Source organism: Procambarus clarkii, unplaced genomic scaffold (assembly GCF_040958095.1).
Source record: "Procambarus clarkii isolate CNS0578487 unplaced genomic scaffold, FALCON_Pclarkii_2.0 HiC_scaffold_261, whole genome shotgun sequence".
NCBI classification, from domain to species: Eukaryota; Metazoa; Arthropoda; class Malacostraca; order Decapoda; family Cambaridae; genus Procambarus; species Procambarus clarkii.
Genome location: NW_027189294.1, coordinates 204,998 through 227,103, shown reverse-complemented (window position 1 = coordinate 227,103; position 22,106 = coordinate 204,998). Strand labels below are relative to the sequence as shown.

Below are 22,106 nucleotides of genomic sequence, written 5' to 3'. Positions count from 1 at the left end.
CTACTGGTCTATTCCATTCTATGCTAAATCTGATTTCTTTGTGATCACTGCTCCCTAGCTCACTCCCTATTTCGATGTCATTAAGTTGCGTTTCCCTGTTAGTTAACACTAAATCTAAAATATTATTTTCCCGTGTTGGTTCCTTAATGTGTTGCGTAAGAAAGCAATCGTCAATTAATTCTAGAAAATCTTCTGCTTCACTATTCCCTGTTTTGTTCAACCAGTTTATTCCGCTAAAATTAAAGTCACCCATGACATAAATACTGTAAGATCTAGATGCTCTAGATATTTCATCCCATAGATGCTTTGCTTCCATTCTGTCTAAATTTGGTGGCCTATATATTACTCCTATTATAATATTATTAGCTTTTTCGTTTAATTCTATCCAAATGGTTTCTGTGTGTGGCTCTGTTTTGATTCCCTCTTTGAGACTACATTTCAAATTGTCCCTAACATATATGGCTACTCCACCTCCTCGTCTAATATATCTATCTGTGTGAAATAGTTTAAATCCGTATATTTGATATTCAGCTAATAGTTCTCTATTTTCTACATTCATCCACGTTTCGGTAAGTGGAATAATATCTATTTTTTCTTTGCAGACAAGAGCATTTAATTCGTTAATTTTATTTCTTAGACTTCTACTGTTAGTGTAATATACCCTAAGTGAATTGTTATTTTGCGGACCTTCTCTTTCCCTGATCGTTTTGCCAATTTCTTTCTCCCACAAACACATACTTTTATTACCTCCTTCCTCCAAATCAATTCCCATACCTCTATCTACTAACAGTTTAAACCCAAACAAACACCTCTAACCACTTCTTCCAACGAGTTCGCAACAGCAACAACCCCAGCTCTCGATAGATGCACCCCATCACGAGCATACATTTCATTTCTTCCATAGAAGTGTTCCCAGTTGTCTATGAAAGATATTGCATTTGATTTGCAATATCTTTCCAGCCGGCAATTGACACCAAGTGCCCTCGATATCCATTCATTTCCCACTCCCTTTCTTGGAAGAATGCCACATATGATCGGGATTCCTCCCTTGCTCCTAACTAATTCTATGGCTGTTTTATACCTCTGAATCAGTTCCTCACTCCTAACTCGACCAACATCATTTCCTCCCACGCTAATGCAAATAATGGGATTGTTCCCATTACCAGCCATAATATCATTCATGTTGTTTATAATATCACCAATGCCAGCTCCGGGATAGCAAACCCTTAACCTGTTCCCCCTATCTCTAGCACAAAACGCTCTATCCAAATACCTTATCTGGGAATCTCCCACAACTAATGTTTGCTTAGGTACCTTTACTTTCTGAGGGGCCTGCTCTTCCTTTCTCTTCGTTGCTTTCCCTTTTGCGCGATCCGCAGTCTCACCACAGCACTCGTCCTCCAAAACGTCAAATGAATTAGAAGTTGCTATGGCGTTTGAAGGCGGCTTTATCAAAGTCTTCTTAAGGCCCCTGTCTTTCGCAACTCTCCAAGACGAGGTCCCTTTACTACTGGTCTCCTCCTTCGTTACTTCTCGTTGTTCTTTAAGCTGACGCACCTCCTCCCGCAGAGAGTCCAACTCTGTCCTCAGGGCTCCCACTAGAGTCACCAGGTCCTTAACTACAACTTCCATATGGAGCTCCGGTTTACACAACCTCTCACTGTGACTTCACCTGACTGACCTATTCATTATAACGCTATTAATGGTATGTAAAACAAAACCTTTTTAATAAATCTTTATTGATTATTTACATAGCTTTTCTATTTTCTAATAAATATTTATATCATTTGATTTATGCACATATAAAGAGTCAATATCGTTTAGTAAAGCAAAATCTCCAACCGTCTGCATTTCTTCTATTATGTCCATTAATAAGGGCTGTAGAAGACCTTCCGGCTTCTGTATGGTGGTCTCATTGGTCGATATCCAGAATAAAAGTTTCGTGGCCCACGGTCAAAAGCCCCTATGACACGTGGAGGTCGATTACTGGTGGTAATACCTGGCCGGTTTGAGCGCTTAGGCCTTACCTTAAGTTGCCGGCCTCTGAAGAGTGAGTCATCCAGTGCCATGGCCACCTCAACTGAGTCTTTTTCTGCAAACTCCATATATGCGAAGCCCTTTGGGTGGCCATTATATTTATTTGTAAGTATAGTAACTTTGTTCACGAAACCACATCCCAGAAAGTGTTGACCAAGTTCTTCTCCTGTCGCCCCATAGTCAACATTACCCACATATATGGAACGACCATCCACTTCTATCTTTTCTTTAGTAGACATATTGAATGGTAATGTTGCTCCTGCAGCGCTTGGAGGTTTATCCAAAGTCACTTGTTTTTTCACCTTTGTTTGACTTTGACGAATTGCCTTCAGAACTTCTTCCATTTTACTGACATAAGCATTAATTTCCACCAGCTTTGTTTCAATTGACGTGTCCTCGTCTCTGCTACATTCAGAGCTCTCGTCATCGTCGTCGCTACAATCAACATCATCATAAATCAGTTCTTCTTCTTCCATTGTCACAGTAAATAGAGTTGACTGGGATATAACAAGGAATAGTGACCAATAGTTGATGAGAGGTTGGAGAATAAATAAAATTTGGGATCGCGTCGTGATAATATGAGGCTGTAATGAGCAGTCCGGCCGGTGGTACGTCTAGGTTGTGGCAGACCCAAGGTGTTGCCTCTGGCTGAGGTGTGTTAAGAATGGTCACATGCAGAGTCAGAAGGCCTTATATTCTCATACACCTGACGTGGTTTTAACGGCCACTTCTTGTGTATTTGTCGACGAGTGTAAAACCTGCGGACGTCTTTTAAAAAATAAGAATCAAGGAAATTGCAGAAGGCCTATTGACCCATACGAGGCAGCTCCTGTTTATATTCACCCAATCCCATTCATATATATTTCCAACCTACGCTTGAAATCATCAAGAGAACCTATTTATATTATGTTACGCGGAAATTGGTTCCACAAAACAACAACCCTGTTACCGGACCACTATTAACCCAGGTCTTTCCTAAATCTAAACTAATCCAATTCATAAACAAATCCACGAGGGCCGAGACGAGGATTCTAATTTACTCCCAGGATGATCCTAGACGCTGCCTTACCCATTGCCCTCTGTTCTTATGTTCTATACGAGGCAGCTCCAATTTATAACCACCCTTTCCCACTCATATACATGTCCAACCCACGCTTGAGACAATCAAGGGACTCCACCTCCACCACATTACGCGGCAATTGGTTCCACAAATCAAAAACCTGTTACTGAACCAGTATTTACCCAAGTCTTTCCTAAATCTAAACATAACCAATTTATACCCATTGTTTCGTGTACTGTCTGGTCCATACGAGGCAGCTGCTATTAGCCCATACGAGGCAGCTGCTATTGCGCCCACACGAGGCAGCTGCTATTGGCCCATACGAGGCAGCTGCTATTGGCCCATACGAGGCAGCTGCTTTGCCCATACGAGGCAGCTGCTATTGATAACCACCCAATCCCACTCATATACATGTCCCAACCCACGCTTGAAACAATCGAAGGACCCCACCTCCACCACGCTACGCGGCAATTGGTTCCACAAATCAACAACCCTGTTACTGAACCAGTATTTACCCAAGTCTTTCCTAAATCTAAACATAACCAATTTATACCGATTGTTTCGTGTACTGTCTGGTCCATACGAGGCAGCTGCTATTAGCCCATACGAGGCAGCTGCTATTGCGCCCATACGAGGCAGCTGCTATTGGACCAAACGAAGCAGATGCTATGGGCCCATACGAGGCAGCTGGTATCGGCCCATACGAGGCAGCTGCTATCGGCCCACACAAGGCAACTGAAATGAACTGTTCCATTTGCCTTATTACGAACATTCATGCATTGTTCCTTTGGTTCTAAATTCTAACTAATCATAACTCCCAGATCCCTTTTGCAATCCGACTTTGATATCTCATCACCATCTAGCTCGTATCTTGTAACTTTATCATCATTACCTAGCCTCAAAACTTTATATATATCAGCATTAAACTGCATCTGCCAATCTTTTGACCATTTCAAAACCCTATTTACATGTAGAAAATGTAAATAATAATGTAAATCTATCTATATGTAGAAAATATAGAATTATTAGCTGAATATCAAATAAATGGATTTAAACTATTTCACTCAGAGATATATACTTTTATTGATGTTGATACTTTTAATACCCTATTAATATCCCCTTTGTTATGTCCATTCATCCACTTGTAAACCTCTATCATGTCACCCCTAACTCTTCGCCTTTCCAGTGAATGCAACTTAAGCTTTGTTAATCTTTCTTCATATGAAAGATTTCTAATTTGGGGAATTAACTTAGTCATCCTACGTTGGACACGTTCAAGTGAACGTGTCCAGCGTAGGATGAACGTGTATTAAAAGTATCAACACAAGACAGAACAAGAAACAATGGGTATAAATTGGATAAGTTTAGATTTAGGAAAGACTTGGGTAAATACTGGTTCAGTAACAGGGTTGTTGATTTGTGGAACCAATTACCGCGTAACGTGGTGGAGGTGGGGTCCCTCGATTGTTTCAAGCGCGGGTTGGACAAGTATATGAGTGGGATTGGGTGGTTATAAATAGGAGCTGCCTCGTATGGGCCAATAGGTCCATACGAGGCAGCTCCTATTTATTCCTTCCAACTCCTTCTGCAGTTGCCTTTGTTCTTATGTTCAAAGGTAACTGCAGAAGGCCTTTTGGCCCATACGAGGCACCTCCTATATATAACTACATAATCCCACTCATAAACATGTCCAATCCACGCTTGAACATGCGTCCCTCGATTGTTTCAATAAATTATTAAATGAGTCGCAACATGGTTTTACAAACGGCCATTCATGTTTAACAAATTTGCTATCTTTTTATTCCAGCATAGTTGATAGTGGTAAGGATTGTAATGTTGTGTACCTTGACTTTAGCAAAGCTTTTGATACAGTGCCACATGAAAGACTGATTAAAAAAATAGAGGCTCATGGAATTAGGGGTGCTATATTAAGTTGGACTAGGGAATGGCTATTCCAAAGGAAACAGAGTTAGTATAAATGGGGTTAAGTCAGAGTGGGATAATGTTGTTAGTGGAGTGCCTCAGGGCTCTGTCCTGAGCCTCTGTTGTTTATAATATATATAAATGATTTAGATTCAGGTTTGAGAAGCAACATTTGCAAATTTGCAGATGATACAAAAATCGGTAGGGAAATTAACACGGAAGAAGACTCACTATCATTTCAAGAAGATCTAAAGTGGCTTTTGAAATGGTCAAAAGATTCGCAGATGAAGTTTAATACTGATAAAAAGTTTTGAGGCTATGTAATAAGAACATAAGAACAAAGATAACTGCAGAAGGCATATTGGCCCATACGAGGCAGCTCCTATTCTATAACCACCCAATCCCATTCATATACTTGTTCAACCCGCGCTTGAAACAATCGAGGGACCACACATCCACCACGTTACACGGCAATTGGTTCCACAAATCAACAACCCTGTTACTGAACCAGTATTTACCCAAGTCTTTCCTAAATCTAAACTTATCCAATTTATACCCATTGTTTCGTGTTCTGTATTGTGTTGATATTTTTAATACCCTATTAATATCCCCCCTGTTATGTCCATTCATCCACTTGTAAACCTCTATCATGTCACCCCTAACTCTTCGCCTTTCCAGTGAATGCATAAGAAGAACATAAGAACATAAGAACAAAGGTAACTGCAGAAGGCCTATTGGCCCATACGAGGCAGCTCCTATTCTATAACCACCCAATCCCACTCATATACTTGTCCAACCCGTGCTTGAAACAATCGAGGGACCCCACCTCCACAATGTTACGCGGCAATTGGTTCCACAAATCAACAACCCTGTTACTGAACCAGTATTTACCCAAGTCTTTCCTAAATCTAAACTTATCCAATTTATATCCATTGTTTCGTGTTCTGTCCTGTGTTGATACTTTTAATACCCTATTAATATCCCCCCGGTTATGTCCATTCATCCACTTGTAAACCTCTATCATGTCACCCCTAACTCTTCGCCTTTCCAGTGAATGCAACTTAAGCTTTGTTAATCTTTCTTCATATGAAAGATTTCTAATTTGGGGAATTAACTTAGTCATCCTACGCTGGACACGTTCAAGTGAATTTATATCCATTCTATAATATGGCGACCAAAACTGAACTGCATAATCTAAATGGGGCCTAACTAGAGCAAGATATAGCTTGAGAACCACACCAGGTGTCTTGTTACTAACGCTGCGATTAATAAATCCAAGTGTCCGATTTGCTTTATTACGAACATTTATGCATTGATCCTTTTGTTTTAAATTCTTACTAATCATAACTCCCAGATCCCTTTCGCAATCCGACTTCGCAATCACAACACCATCTAGCTCGTATCTTGTAACTCTATCATCATTACCTAACCTCAGAACTTTACATTTATCAGCATTAAACTGCATCTGCCAATCCTTTGACCATTTCAAAACCCTATCTAGATCAACTTGAAGTGATAGTGAGTCCTCCTCCGAATTAATTTCCCTACCGATTTTCGTATCATCGGCAAATTTGCAAATGTTGCTACTCAAACCTGAATCTAAATCATTTATATATATTATAAACAACAGAGGTCCCAGGACAGAGCCTTGAGGCACTCCACTTACAACATTTTCCCACTCTGACTTGATTCCATTTATACTAACTCTCTGTTTCCTTTGGTATAGCCATGCCCTAATCCAGCTTAATATAGCACCCCCAATACCATGAGACTCTATTTTTTTAATCAGTCTTTCATGTGGCACTGTATCAAAAGCTTTGCTAAAGTCAAGGTATACAACATCGCAATCCTTACCACTATCAACTGCCTCAACAATGCTAGAATAAAAAGATAACAAATTTGTTAAACATGAACGGCCATTTATAAAACCATGTTGCGACTCAATTATTAATTTATGTTTTTCAAGATGAAGACGAATTTTATTTGCTATTATAGATTCGAGTAACTTTCCCACAATAGACGTTAGGCTAATTGGTCGATAGTTAGACGCAAGTGATCTATCTCCTTTCTTAAAAACTGGTATCACATTAGCAACTTTCCAAAACTCTGGCACTCTGCCTGACTCTATTGATTTATTAAATATGGTTGACAGTGGGTCACAAAGCTCCTCTTTGCATTCTTTAAGCACCCTAGCAAACACTTCATCCGGCCCTGGGGATTTGTTTGGTTTGAGTTTTACTATTTGTTTAAGAACATCCTCCCTGGTAACTGCTAAACTCGTCAACCTGTCCTCGTCCCCACCCACATAGACTTGTTCGGCTGAAGGCATATTGTTAAGTTCCTCTTTAGTAAATACAGATACAAAATATTTATTAAAAATACTACTCATCTCTTCATCACTATCTGTTATTTGACCTGTCTCAGTTTTTAATGGACCTATCCTTTCCCTAGTCTTAGTACGATATAACTGAAAAAAACCCTTTAGGATTTGTCTTTGCTTGCCCTGCTATGCGAACTTCATAGTTTCTTTTTGCTTTCCTTATCTCTTTTTTAACATTTCTAACCAGTTGTACGAATTCCTGTTCTAAAGTGACCTCCCCATTTTTAATCCTTTTGTACCAAGCTCTCTTTTTACCTATAAGGTTCTTCAAATTCTTTGTTATCCACTTTGGGTCATTAGTATACGATCTATTCAATTTGTATGGTATACTACGTTCCTGTGCTTTGTTTAGAATATTCTTAAATAAGTTATATATTGAATCCACATCGAAATCCCCATTTAAGTCACCTATCGCTGGGTTCATGTCTCGCTCCAAGACCGGCCCACACCCCATACCCAAGCCTTTCCAATCAATTTGACCCAAAAAATTTCTTAGGCTATTAAAATCAGCTTTTCGAAAATCTGGCACTTTAACAGAATTTTCTCCTACTGGTCTATTCCATTCTATGCTAAATCTGATTTCTTTGTGATCACTGCTCCCTAGCTCACTCCCTATTTCGATGTCATTAATTTGCGTTTCCCTGTTAGTTAACACTAAATCTAAAATATTATTTTCCCGTGTTGGTTCCTTAATGTGTTGCGTAAGAAAGCAATCGTCAATTAATTCTAGAAAATCTTCTGCTTCACTATTCCCTGTTTTGTTCAACCAGTTTATTCCGCTAAAATTAAAGTCACCCATGACATAAATACTGTTAGATCTAGATGCTCTAGATATTTCATCCCATAGATGCTTTGCTTCCATTCTGTCTAAATTTGGTGGCCTATATATTACTCCTATTATAATATTATTAGCTTTTTCGTTTAATTCAATCCAAATAGTTTCTGTGTGTGGCTCTGTTTTGATTCCCTCTTTGAGACTACATTTCAAATTGTCCCTAACATATATGGCTACTCCACCTCCTCGTCTAATATATCTATCTGTGTGAAATAGTTTAAATCCATATATTTGATATTCAGCTAATAGTTCTCTATTTTCTACATTCATCCACGTTTCGGTAAGTGCAATAATATCTATTTTTTCTGTGCAGACAAGAGCATTTAATTCGTTAATTTTATTTCTTAGACTTCTACTGTTAGTGTAATATACCCTAAGTGAATTGTTATTTTGCGGACCTTCTCTTTCCCTGATCGTTTTGCCAATTCCTTTCTCCCACAAACACATACTTTTATTACCTCCTTCCTCCAAATCAATTCCCATACCTCTATCTACTAACAGTTTAAACCCAAACAAACACCTCTAACCACTTCTTCTAGCGAGTTCGCAACAGCAACAACCCCAGCTCTCGATAGATGCACCCCATCACGAGCATACATTTCATTTCTTCCATAGAAGTGTTCCCAGTTGTCTATGAAAGATATTGCATTTGATTTGCAATATCTTTCCAGCCGGCAATTGACACCAAGTGCCCTCGATATCCATTCATTTCCCACTCCCTTTCTTGGAAGAATGCCACATATGATCGGGATTCCTCCCTTGCTCCTAACTAACTCTATGGCTGTTTTATACCTCTGAATCAGTTCCTCACTCCTGACTCGACCAACATCATTTCCTCCCACGCTAATGCAAATAATGGGATTGTTCCCATTACCAGCCATAATATCATTCATGTTGTTTATAATATCACCAATGCCAGCTCCGGGATAGCAAACCCTTAACCTGTTCCCCCTATCTCTAGCACAAAACGTTCTATCCAAATACCTTATCTGGGAATCTCCCACAACTAATGTTTGCTTAGGTACTTCCTTTACCCTCTGAGGGGCCTGCGCTTCCTTTCTCTTCGTTGCTTTCCCTTTTGCGCGATCCACAGTCTCTCCACAGCACTCGTCCTCCAAAACGTCAAATGAATTAGAGGTTGCTATGGCGTTTGAAGGCGGCTTTATCAAAGTCTTCTTAAGGCCCCTGTCTTTCACAACTCTCCAAGACGAGGTCCCTTTACTGCTGGTCTCCTCCTTCGTTACTTCTCGTTGTTCTTTAAGCTGACGCACCTCCTCCCGCAGAAAGTCCAACTCTGTCCTCAGGGCTCCCACTAGAGTCACCAGGTCCTTAACTACAACTTCCATATTGCTATGATAATATAACAACACTCAGGAGCTCCGGTTAACACAACCTCTCACTGTGAATTCACCTGACCGACTGCAATTTAAGCTTCGTTAATCTTTCTTCATATGAAACATTTCTAATTTGGGGAATTAATGTCATCCTACGTTGGACACGTTCAAGAGAATTTATATCCATTCTATAATATGGCAACCAAAACTGAACTGCATAATCTAAATGGGGCCTAACCAGAGCAAGATATAGCTTAAGAACCACACCAGGTGTCTTCTTACTAACGCTTCGATTAATAAATCCCAGTGTCCTATTCGCCTTATTACGAACATTTATGCATTGATCCTTTTGTTTTAAATTCTTACTAATCATAACTCCCAGATCCCTTTCGCAATCCGACTTCACAATCTCAACACCATCTAGCTCGTATCTTGTAACTCTATCATCATTACCTAGCCTCAGAACTTTACATTTATCAGCATTAAACTTCATCTGCGAATCTTTTGACCATTTCAAAAGCCAATTTAGATCAACTTGAAATGATAGCGAGTCTTCTTCCGTGATAATTTCCCTACCGATTTTTGTATCATCTGCAAATTTGCAGATGTTGCTACTCAAACCTGAATCTAAATCATTTATATATATTATAAACAACAGAGGTCCCAGGACAGAGCCTTGAGGCACTCCACTAACAACATTATCCCACTCTGACTTAACCCCATTTATACTAACTCTCTGTTTCCTTTGGAATAGCCATGCCCTAATCCAACTTAATATAGCACCCCCAATACCATGAGCTTCTATTTTTTTAATCAGTCTTTCATGTGGCACTGTATCAAAAGCTTTGCTAAAGTCAAGGTACACAACATCACAATCCTTACCACTATCAACTGCCTCAACTGTGCTGGAATAAAAAGTTAGCAAATTTGTTAAACATGAACGGCCATTTATAAAACCATGTTGCGACTCATTTATTAATTTATGTTTTTCATGATGGAGACTAATTGTATTTGCAATTATTGATTCAAGTAACTTTCCTACAATAGACGTTAGGCTAATTGGCCAATATTTTGACGCAAGTGATCTATCTCCTATTTTAAAAATTGGTACCATATTAGCTGCCTTCCATGACTCTGGCACTGTGCCTAATTCCATTGATTTATTAAATATGGTAGACAGTGGCTCGGAAAGCTCCTCTTTGCATTCTTTAAGCACCCTGGCAAACACTTCGTCCGGCCCTGGGGATTTGTTTGGTTTTAGTTTTTCTAATTGTTTAATTACATCCTCCCTAGTAACTGCTAAACTAGTCAACCTGTCCTCATTCCCACCCACATAGACTTGTTCGGCTGAAGGCATTTTGTTAAGTTCTTCTTTAGTAAATACAGATATAAAATATTTGTTAAAAATACTACTCATCTCCTTGTCATTATCCGTTATTTGACATGTCTCAGATTTTAATGGACCTATCCTTTCCCTAGTCTTAGTTCGATATAACTGAAAAACCCTTTAGGATTTGACTTTGCTTGCTCTGCTATGCGAACTTCATAGTTTCTTTTTGCTTTCCTAATCTCTTTTTTAACATTTCTAAACAGTTGTATGAATTCCTGTTCTAAACTGACTTCCCCATTCTTAATCCTTTTGTACCAAGCTCTCCTTTTACCTATAAGGTTCTTTAAATTATTTGTTATCCACTTTGGGTCATTAGTATTCGATCTATTCAATTTGTATGGTATACTACGTTCCTGTGCTTTGTTTAGAATATTCTTAAAGAACAACGAGAAGTAACGAAGGAGGAGACCACTAGTAAAGGGACCTCGTCTTGGAGAGTTGCGAAAGACAGGGGCCTTAAGAAGACTTTGATGAAGCCGCCTTCAAACGCCATAGCAACTTCTAATTCATTTGACGTTTTGGAGGACGAGTGCTGTGGTGAGACTGCGGATCGCGCAAAAGGGAAAGCAACGAAGAGAAAGGAAGAGCAGGCCCCTCAGAAAGTAAAGGTACCTAAGCAAACATTAGTTGTGGGAGATTCCCAGATAAGGTATTTGGATAGAGCGTTTTGTGCTAGAGATAGGGGGAACAGGTTAAGGGTTTGCTATCCCGGAGCTGGCATTGGTGATATTATAAACAACATGAATGATATTATGGCTGGTAATGGGAACAATCCCATTATTTGCATTAGCGTGGGAGGAAATGATGTTGGTCGAGTTAGGAGTGAGGAACTGATTCAGAGGTATAAAACAGCCATAGAATTAGTTAGGAGCAAGGGAGGAATCCCGATCATATGTGGCATTCTTCCAAGAAAGGGAGTGGGAAATGAATGGATATCGAGGGCACTTGGTGTCAATTGCCGGCTGGAAAGATATTGCAAATCAAATGCAATATCTTTCATAGACAACTGGGAACACTTCTATGGAAGAAATGAAATGTATGCTCGTGATGGGGTGCATCTATCGAGAGCTGGGGTTGTTGCTGTTGCGAACTCGTTGGAAGAAGTAGTTAGAGGTGTTTGTTTGGGTTTAAACTGTTAGTAGATAGAGGTATGGGAATTGATTTGGAGGAAGGAGGTAATAAAAGTATGTGTTTGTGGGAGAAAGGAATTGGCAAAACGATCAGGGAAAGAGAAGGTCCGCAAAATAACAATTCACTTAGGGTATATTACACTAACAGTAGAAGTCTAAGAAATAAAATTAACGAATTAAATGCTCTTGTCTGCACAGAAAAAATAGATATTATTGCACTTACCGAAACGTGGATGAATGTAGAAAATAGAGAACTATTAGCTGAATATCAAATATACGGATTTAAACTATTTCACACAGATAGATATATTAGACGAGGAGGTGGAGTAGCCATATATGTTAGGGACAATTTGAAATGTAGTCTCAAAGAGGGAATCAAAACAGAGCCACACACAGAAACCATTTGGATAGAATTAAACGAAAAAGCTAATAATATTATAATAGGAGTAATATATAGGCCACCAAATTTAGACAGAATGGAAGCAAAGCACCTATGGGATGAAATATCTAGAGCATCTAGATCTTACAGTATTTATGTCATGGGTGACTTTAATTTTAGCGGAATAAACTGGTTGAACAAAACAGGGAATAGTGAAGCAGAAGATTTTCTAGAATTAATTGACGATTGCTTTCTTACGCAACACATTAAGGAACCAACACGGGAAAATAATATTTTAGATTTAGTGTTAACTAACAGGGAAACGCAAATTAATGACATCGAAATAGGGAGTGAGCTAGGGAGCAGTGATCACAAAGAAATCAGATTTAGCATAGAATGGAATAGACCAGTAGGAGAAAATTCTGTTAAAGTGCCAGATTTTAGAAAAGCTGATTTTAATAGCCTAAGAAATTTTTTGGGTCAAATTGATTGGAAAGTCTTGGGTATGGGGTGTGGGCCGGTCTTGGAGCGAGACATGAACCCAGCGATAGGTGACTTAAATGGGGATTTCGATGTGGATTCAATATATAACTTATTTAAGAATATTCTAAACAAAGCACAGGAACGTAGTATACCATACAAATTGAATAGATCAAATACTAATGACCCAAAGTGGATAACAAAGAATTTGAAGAACCTTATAGGTAAAAAGAGAGCTTGGTACAAAAGGATTAAAAATGGGGAGGTCACTTTAGAACAGGAATTCGTACAACTGGTTAGAAATGTTAAAAAAGAGATAAGGAAAGCAAAAAGAAACTATGAAGTTCGCATAGCAGGGCAAGCAAAGGCAAATCCTAAAGGGTTTTTTCAGTTATATCGTACTAAGACTAGGGAAAGGATAGGTCCATTAAAAACTGATACAGGTCAAATAACAGATAGTGATGAAGAGATGAGTAGTATTTTTAATAAATATTTTGTATCTGTATTTACTAAAGAGGAACTTAACAATATGCCTTCAGCTGAACAAGTCTATGTGGGTGGGGACGAGGACAGGTTGACGAGTTTAGCAGTTACCAGGGAGGATGTTCTTAAACAAATAGTAAAACTCAAACCAAACAAATCCCCAGGGCCGGATGAAGTGTTTGCCAGGGTGCTTAAAGAATGCAAAGAGGAGCTTTGTGACCCACTGTCAACCATATTTAATAAATCAATAGAGTCAGGCAGAGTGCCAGAGTTTTGGAAAGTTGCTAATGTGATACCAGTTTTTAAGAAAGGAGATAGATCACTTGCGTCTAACTATCGACCAATTAGCCTAACGTCTATTGTGGGAAAGTTACTCGAATCTATAATAGCAAATAAAATTCGTCTTCATCTTGAAAAACATAAATTAATAATTGAGTCTCAACATGGTTTTATAAATGGCCGTTCATGTTTAACAAATTTGTTATCTTTTTATTCTAGCATTGTTGAGGCAGTTGATAGTGGTAAGGATTGCGATGTTGTATACCTTGACTTTAGCAAAGCTTTTGATACAGTGCCACATGAAAGACTGATTAAAAAGATAGAGTCTCATGGTATTGGGGGTGCTATATTAAGCTGGATTAGGGCATGGCTATACCAAAGGAAACAGAGAGTTAGTATAAATGGAATCAAGTCAGAGTGGGAAAATGTTGTAAGTGGAGTGCCTCAAGGCTCTGTCCTGGGACCTCTGTTGTTTATAATATATATAAATGATTTAGATTCAGGTTTGAGTAGCAACATTTGCAAATTTGCCGATGATACGAAAATCGGTAGGGAAATTAATTCGGAGGAGGACTCACTATCACTTCAAGTTGATCTAGATAGGGTTTTGAAATGGTCAAAGGATTGGCAGATGCAGTTTAATGCTGATAAATGTAAAGTTCTGAGGTTAGGTAATGATGATAGAGTTACAAGATACGAGCTAGATGGTGTTGTGATTGCGAAGTCGGATTGCGAAAGGGATCTGGGAGTTATGATTAGTAAGAATTTAAAACAAAAGGATCAATGCATAAATGTTCGTAATAAGGCAAATCGGACACTTGGATTTATTAATCGCAGCGTTAGTAACAAGACACCTGGTGTGGTTCTCAAGCTATATCTTGCTCTAGTTAGGCCCCATTTAGATTATGCAGTTCAGTTTTGGTCGCCATATTATAGAATGGATATAAATTCACTTGAACGTGTCCAGCGTAGGATGACTAAGTTAATTCCCCAAATTAGAAATCTTTCATATGAAGAAAGATTAACAAAGCTTAAGTTGCATTCACTGGAAAGGCGAAGAGTTAGGGGCGACATGATAGAGGTTTACAAGTGGGTGAATGGACATAACAAGGGGGATATTAATAGGGTATTAAAAGTATCAACACAGGACAGAACACGAAACAATGGGTATAAATTGGATAAGTTTAGATTTAGGAAAGACTTAGGTAAATACTGGTTCAGTAACAGGGTTGTTGATTTGTGGAACCAATTGCCGCGTAACGTGGTGGAGGTGGGGTCCCTCGATTGTTTCAAGCGCGGATTGGACAAGTATATGAGTGGGATTGGGTGGTTATAGAATAGGAGCTGCCTCGAATGGGCCAATAGGCCTTCTGCAGTTACCTTTGTTCTTATGTTCTTATGTTAAATAAGTTATATATTAAATCTACATCGAAATCCCCTTTTACGTCACCTATCGCTGGCTTCATGTCTCGCACCAAGACCAGCCCACACCCCATACCCAAGAGTTTCCAATCTATTTGACCCAAAAAATTTCTTAGGCTATTAAAATCAGCTTTTCGAAAATCTGGCACTTTAACAGAATTTTCTCCTACAGGTCTATTCCATTCTATGCTAAATCTGATTACTTTGTGATCACTGTTCCCTAGCTCACTCCCTATTTCGATGTCATTAATTTGTGTTTCCCTGTTAGTTAACACTAAATCTAAAATATTATTTTCCCGCGTTGGTTCCTTAATGTGTTGCGTAAGAAAGCAATCGTCAATTAACTCTACAAAATCTTCTGCTTCACTATTCCCTGTTTTGTTCACCCAGTTTATTCCACTAAAATTAAAGTCACCCATGACATAAATAATGTTAGATCTAGATGCTCTAGATATTTCATCCCATAGATGCTTTGCTTCCATTCTGTCTAAATTTGGTGGCCTATATATAACTCCTATTATAATATTATTTGCTTTTTCGTTTAATTCTATCCAAATAGTTTCTGTGTGTGGCTCAGTTTTGATTCCCTCTTTGAGACTACATTTCAAATTGTCCCTAACATATATGGCTACTCCCCCTCCTCGTCTAATATATCCATCTGTGTGAAATAGTTTAAACCCATTTATTTGATATTCAGCTAATAGTTCTCTATTTTCTACATTCATCCTCGTTTCGGTAAGTGCAATAATATCTATATTTTTCTGTGCAGACAAGAGCATTTAATTCGTTAATTTTATTTCTTAGACTTCTACTGTTAGTATAATATACCCTAAGTGAATTGTTATTTTGAGGCCCTTTTCTTTCCCTGATCATTTTGCCAATTCTTTTCTCCCACGAACACATACTTTTATTACCTACTTCCTCCAAATCAATTCCCATACCACTATCTACTAACAGTTTAAACTCAAACAAACACCTCTAACCACTGGTTCCAACGAGTTCGCAACAGCAACAACCCCAGCCCTGGATAGATGCACCCCATCACGAGCATACATTTCATTTCTTCAATAGAAGTGTTCCCAGTTGTCTATGAAAGATATTGCATTTGATTTGCAATACATTTCCAGCCGGCAATTGACACCAAGTGCCCTCGACATCCCTTCATTTCCCACTCCCTTTCTTGGAAGAATGCCACATATGATCGGGATTCCTCCCTTGCTCCTAACTAATTCAATGGCTGTCCTGAATCTCTGTATTAGTTCCTCACTCTTAACTCGCCCAACATCATTTCCCCCTGCACTAATACAAATAATGGGTTTGTTCCCATTTCCCGTCATAATATCATTCATGTTTCCAACAATATCACCAATTCCAGCTCCCGGATAGCAAACCCTTAATCTGTTTCCCCTATCTCTGGCACAAAACGTTCTGTCTAAATACCTCACCTGGGAATCTCCCACAACCAAAATTCGCTTCGGTACCTCCTTAACTTTCTGAGCAGCCTGCGCTCTGCCACTCCTCGCTGGTTTCCGTTCCGAGTGAACTGCAGGCTCACCACAGCACTCGTCCTCCAACACGGCAAATGAATTTGCTGTCCTTAGGGCGTCTGTAGGTGGCCTTGTCAAGGTCTTCTTAAGACCCCTGTCCTTCACGACTCTCCACGATGAGGTCTCGTCAACACCGGTCTCCTCCTTCGTTTCCTCCCGAAGTCTCAGCCGTCGTTCCTCCTCGTGCAGGGAATCCATCTCTGCTCTCAGAGCTCCAACCAGACTCACCAAATCCTTCACTAATCCTTCCATTATTGCATTAATAATGTTACAACAATCGGAGCTCCAGCTAACACAACCTCTCACTGTGACTGCACCTGACTGACTGATTATGATAGAGTTTCTAATGATGATAGAGTTACAAGATACTACCTCGATGGTGTTAAGAATGCGAAAAGGTATCTGGGAGTTATGATTAGTAAGAATTTATAAGTTAACTCAGAAAGTTGAGGAGGTACCGAAGCGAATTTTGGTTGTGGGAGATTCCCAGGTGAGGTATTTTGACAGAACGTTTTGTGCCAGAGATAGGGGAAACAGATTAAGGGTTTGCTATCCGGGAGCTGGAATTGGTGATATTGTTGGAAACATGAATGATATTATGATGTGAAATGGGAACCAACCCATTATTTGTATTAGTGCAGGGGGTAATGATGTTGGACGAGTTAGGAGTGAGGAACTAATACAGAGATTCAGGACAGCCATTGAATTAGTTAGGAGCAAGGGAGGAATCCCGATCATATGTGGCATTCTTCCAAGAAAGGGAGTGGGAAATGAATGGATGTCGAGGGCACTTGGTGTCAATTGCCGGCTGGAAAGATATTGCAAATCAAATGCAATATCTTTCATAGACAACCGGGAACACTTCTGTGGAAGAAATGAAATATATGCTCGTGGTGGGGTGCATCTATCATCTTGTGGGAGAAAGGAATTGGCAAAATGATCAGGGAAAGAGAAAGGCCTCAAAATAACAATTCACTTAGGGTATATTACACTAACAGTAGAAGTCTAAGAAATAAAATTAACGAATTAAATGCTCTTGTCTGCACAGAAAAATATAGATATTATTGCACCTACCGATACGAGGATGAATGTAGAAAATAGAGAACTATTAACTGAATATCAAATAAATGGATTTAAACTATTTCACACAGACAGATATATTAGACGAGGAGGGGGGAGTAGCCATATATGTTAGGGACAATTTGAAATGTAGTCTCAAAGAGGGAATCAAAACTGAGCCACACACAGAAACTATTTGGATACAATTAGAAGAAAAAGCTAATAATATTATAATAGGAGTTATATATAGGCCACCAAATTTAGACAAAATGGAAGCAAAGCATCTATGGGATGAAATATCTAGAGCATCTAGATCTAACATTATTTATGTCATGGGTGACTTTAACTTTAGTGGAATAAACAGGTTGAACAAAACAGGGAATAGTGAAGCAGAAGATTTTGTAGAATTAATTGACGATTCCTTTCTTACGCAACACATTAAGGAACCAACGCGGGAAAATAATATTTTAGATTTAGTGTTAATTAACAGGAAAACACAAATTAATGACATCGAAATAGGGAGTGAGCTAGGGAACAGTGATCACAAAGTAATCAGATTTAGCATAGAATGGAATAGACCTGTAGGAGAAAATTCTGTTAAAGTGCCAGATTTTCGAAAAGCTGATTTTAATAGCCTAAGAATTTTTTGGGTCAAATTGATTGGAAAGTCTTGGGTATGGGGTGTGGGCCGGTCTTGGAGCGAGACATGAACCCAGCGATAGGTGACTTAAATGGGGATTTCGATGTGGATTCTATATATAACTTATTTAAGAATATTCTAAACAAAGCACAGGAACGTAGTATACCATACAAACTGAATAGGTCGAATACTAATGACCCAAAGTGGATAACAAATAATTTAAAGAACCTTATAGGTAAAATGAGAGTTTGGTACAAAAGGATTACAAATGGGGAGGTCACTTTAGAACAGGAATTCGTACAACTGGTTAGAAATGTTAAAAAAGAGATAAGGAAAGCAAAAAGAAACTATGAAGTTCGCATAGCAGGGCAAGCAAAGACAAATCCTAAAGGGTTTTTTCAGTTATATCGTACAAAGACTAGGGAAAGGATAGGTCCATTAAAAACTGAGACAGGTCAAATAACACATAGTGATGAGGAGATGAGTAGTATTTTTAATAAATATTTTGTATCTGTATTTACTAAAGAGGAACTTAACAATATGCCTTCAGCCGAACAAGTTTGTGTGGGTGGGGACGAGGACAGGTTGACGAGTTTAGCAGTTACCAGGGAGGATGTTCTTAAACAAATTGTAAAACTCAAACCAAACAAATCCAAAGGGCCGGATGAAGTGTTTGCCAGGGTGCTTAAAGAATGCAAAGAAAAGCTTTGTGACCCACTGTCAACCATATTTAATAAATCAATAGAGTCAGACAGAGTGCCAGAGTTTTGGAAAGTTGCTAATGTGATACCAGTTTTTAAGAAAGGAGATAGATCACTTGCGTCTAACTATCGACCAATTAGCCTAGCGTCTATTGTGGAAAAGTTACTCGAATCTATAATAGCAAATAAAATTCCTCTTCATCTTGAAAAACATATATTAAATTGAGTCGCAACATGGTTTTATGAATGGCCGTTCATGTTTAACAAATTTGTTATCTTTTTATTCCAGCATAGTTGAGGCAGTTGATAGTGGTAAGGATTGTGATGTTGTGTACCTTGACTTTAGCAAAGCTTTTGATACAGTGCCACATGAAAGACTGATTAAAAAAATAGAGTCTCATGGTATTGGGGGTGCTATATTAAGCTGGATTAGGGCATGGCTATACCAAAGGAAACAGAGAGTTAGTATAAATGGAATCAAGTCAGAGTGGGAAAATGTTGTAAGTGGAGTGCCCCAAGGCTCTGTCCTGGGACCTCTGTTGTTTATAATATACATAAATGATTTAGATTCAGGTTTGAGTAGCAGCATTTGCAAATTTGCCGATGATACGAAAATCGGTAGGGAAATTAATTCGGAGGAGGACTCACGATCACTTCAAGTTGATCTAGATAGGGTTTTGAAATGGTCAAAGGATTGGCAGATGCAGTTTAATGCTGATAAATGTAAAGTTCTGAGGTTAGGTAATGATGATAGAGTTACAAGATACGAGTTAGATGGTGTTGAGATTGCGAAGTCGGATTGCGAAAGGGATCTGGGAGTTATGATTAGTAAGAATTTAAAACAAAAGGATCAGTGCATAAGTGTTCGTAATAGGGCTAATCGGACACTTGGATTTATTAATCGAAGCGTTAGTAACAAGACACCTGGTGTGGTTCTCAAGATATATCTTGCTCTAGTTAGGCCCCATTTAGATTGTGCAGTTCAGTTTTGGTCGCCATATTATAGAATGACTATAGAATGACTAAAGAATGACACCATACAGAAGCCGGAAGGTCTTCTACAGCCCTTATTAATGGACATAATGGAAGAAATGCAGACGGTTGGAGATTCTGCTTTAGTAAACGATATTGACTCTTTATATGTGCATAAATCAAATGATATAAATTTTTATTAGAAAATAGAAAAGCTATGTAAATAATCAATAAAGATTTATTAAAAAGGTTTTGTTTTACATACCATTAATAGCGTTTTAATGAATAGGTGTAAACTTTATACATTATCCATAAGTTGATCCAATATATACACTTTAAATCGAAACCACTTCTTCATATTTAGCACTTGTTGTTTTAGATTGTTACTGTGAACATAATGTCCATGTAGCATGGGCTATAGTGAGCCAGTAATTGAATTCGGTTATTCACGATAACCTTGTTACTGTGATAAGTGGGTCAAGAATTTTTTTTAAATTAAAAGAATCCGGTTAGTGAGACCGTAACACCGATGAACACAATTATTGAACCAGGGAACTGCAAAGATCACATTAGTGGACACGAGGACCAATTGGATAACACTATTGAATTACATAGACAACACAACACGAGGATATCAAGGATAGCAGCAATGTACTTACCCATCAGTGTCTACAGGGAAGTGAGGTCTAGCTCTATGCCCACTGGCCTTATTGTACCTGTATCGTTACTACCAAGTTATTGTGACTTTGGCAAATTCTTTGCAAAATCGGGGCCTAAAGATCTGGATATGAATCACTTTGCTTGACATTTGTGCATACATTAGCGTTTATATCGTTTAGTTTATTTCTAAGTCTCCTAGTGTATGTGTAATGCACTTTAGAATATTGTTACTTTGAATATTGAAGCTAATCTTCACCTTTGTTCATTTTATTCAAACCTTTTTCCTATCGTGCACCTGCTTTTATCACTTCTTTTCCCCCAAACCTATAGTCGTACGACTACCAACTAACAGTGTAAAATCAAAGAAATCCCTCCAATCACAGATTCCAACGAATTAGCAAAGGCAACAACTCCAGCCCTCGATAAATTCACATTATCCCGAGCAGCATATATATCATTCTTTCTTAGAAATTTTCCCAAGTTATCAATAAGAACAAAGATACGAAGTAGCTCCTAGTTATAACCACCCAATTCCACTCACATATATATATATATATCTAGCCCATATCTGAATCAAGCGAGGGACCCCACCTCACAACGTTACGCGGTATTTGGTTCAACAAGTCAATAACCCTGTTACCGAACCAGTATTTACCCAAGTCTTTCCTAAATCTAAATTTATCCAATTTATACCCATAGTTTCGGATTTTCTTGTGTTGATACTTTAATTACCCTATAAATATCCCCTTTGTTATGTCCATTCATCCACTTGTAAACCTCTATCATGTCGACAAGCAAAACCGACAACTAATAGCCTACACCTAAGGACTTTTAATGCATTTGACGTATTAGAGGACGAGTGCTGTGGTGAACCTGTCGTTCAAAGAGGAGGCAAAGCAACGAGGAGCATTGAAGCGCAGGTCTCTTAAACTGCTCGAAAGGAAAAGGGAGAATCGAAGCGAATTTTGGTTGTGGGAGATTCCCAGGTGAGGTATTTAGACAGAACGTTTTGTGCCAGAGATAGGGAGAACAGATTAAGGGTTTGCTATCCGGGAGCTGGAATTGGTGATATTGTTGGAAACATGAATGATATTATGACGGGAAATGGAAACAAACCCATTATATGTATTAGTGCAGGGGGTAATGATGTTGGACGAGTTAGGAGTGAGGAACTAATACAGAGATTCAGGACAGCCATTGAATTAGTTAGGAGCAAGGGAGGAATCCCGATCATATGTGGCATTCTTCCAAGAAAGGGAGTGGGAAATGAATGGATGTCGAGGGCACTTGGTGTCAATTGCCGGCTGGAAAGATATTGCAAATCAAATGCAATATCTTTCAAAGACAACTGGAACACTTCTATGGAAGAAATGAAATGTATGCTCGTGATGGGGT

The 22,106-nt window shown here is 38.7% G+C and overlaps 1 pseudogene; it reads right to left on the bottom strand.

The window, feature by feature from the left end:
- Window positions 1-1,868: 1,868 nt before the first annotated feature.
- On the bottom strand, window positions 1,869-2,513 carry LOC138361212 (polyadenylate-binding protein 2 pseudogene; annotated as a pseudogene).
- Between the last annotated feature and the right edge of the window lie 19,593 nt (window positions 2,514-22,106).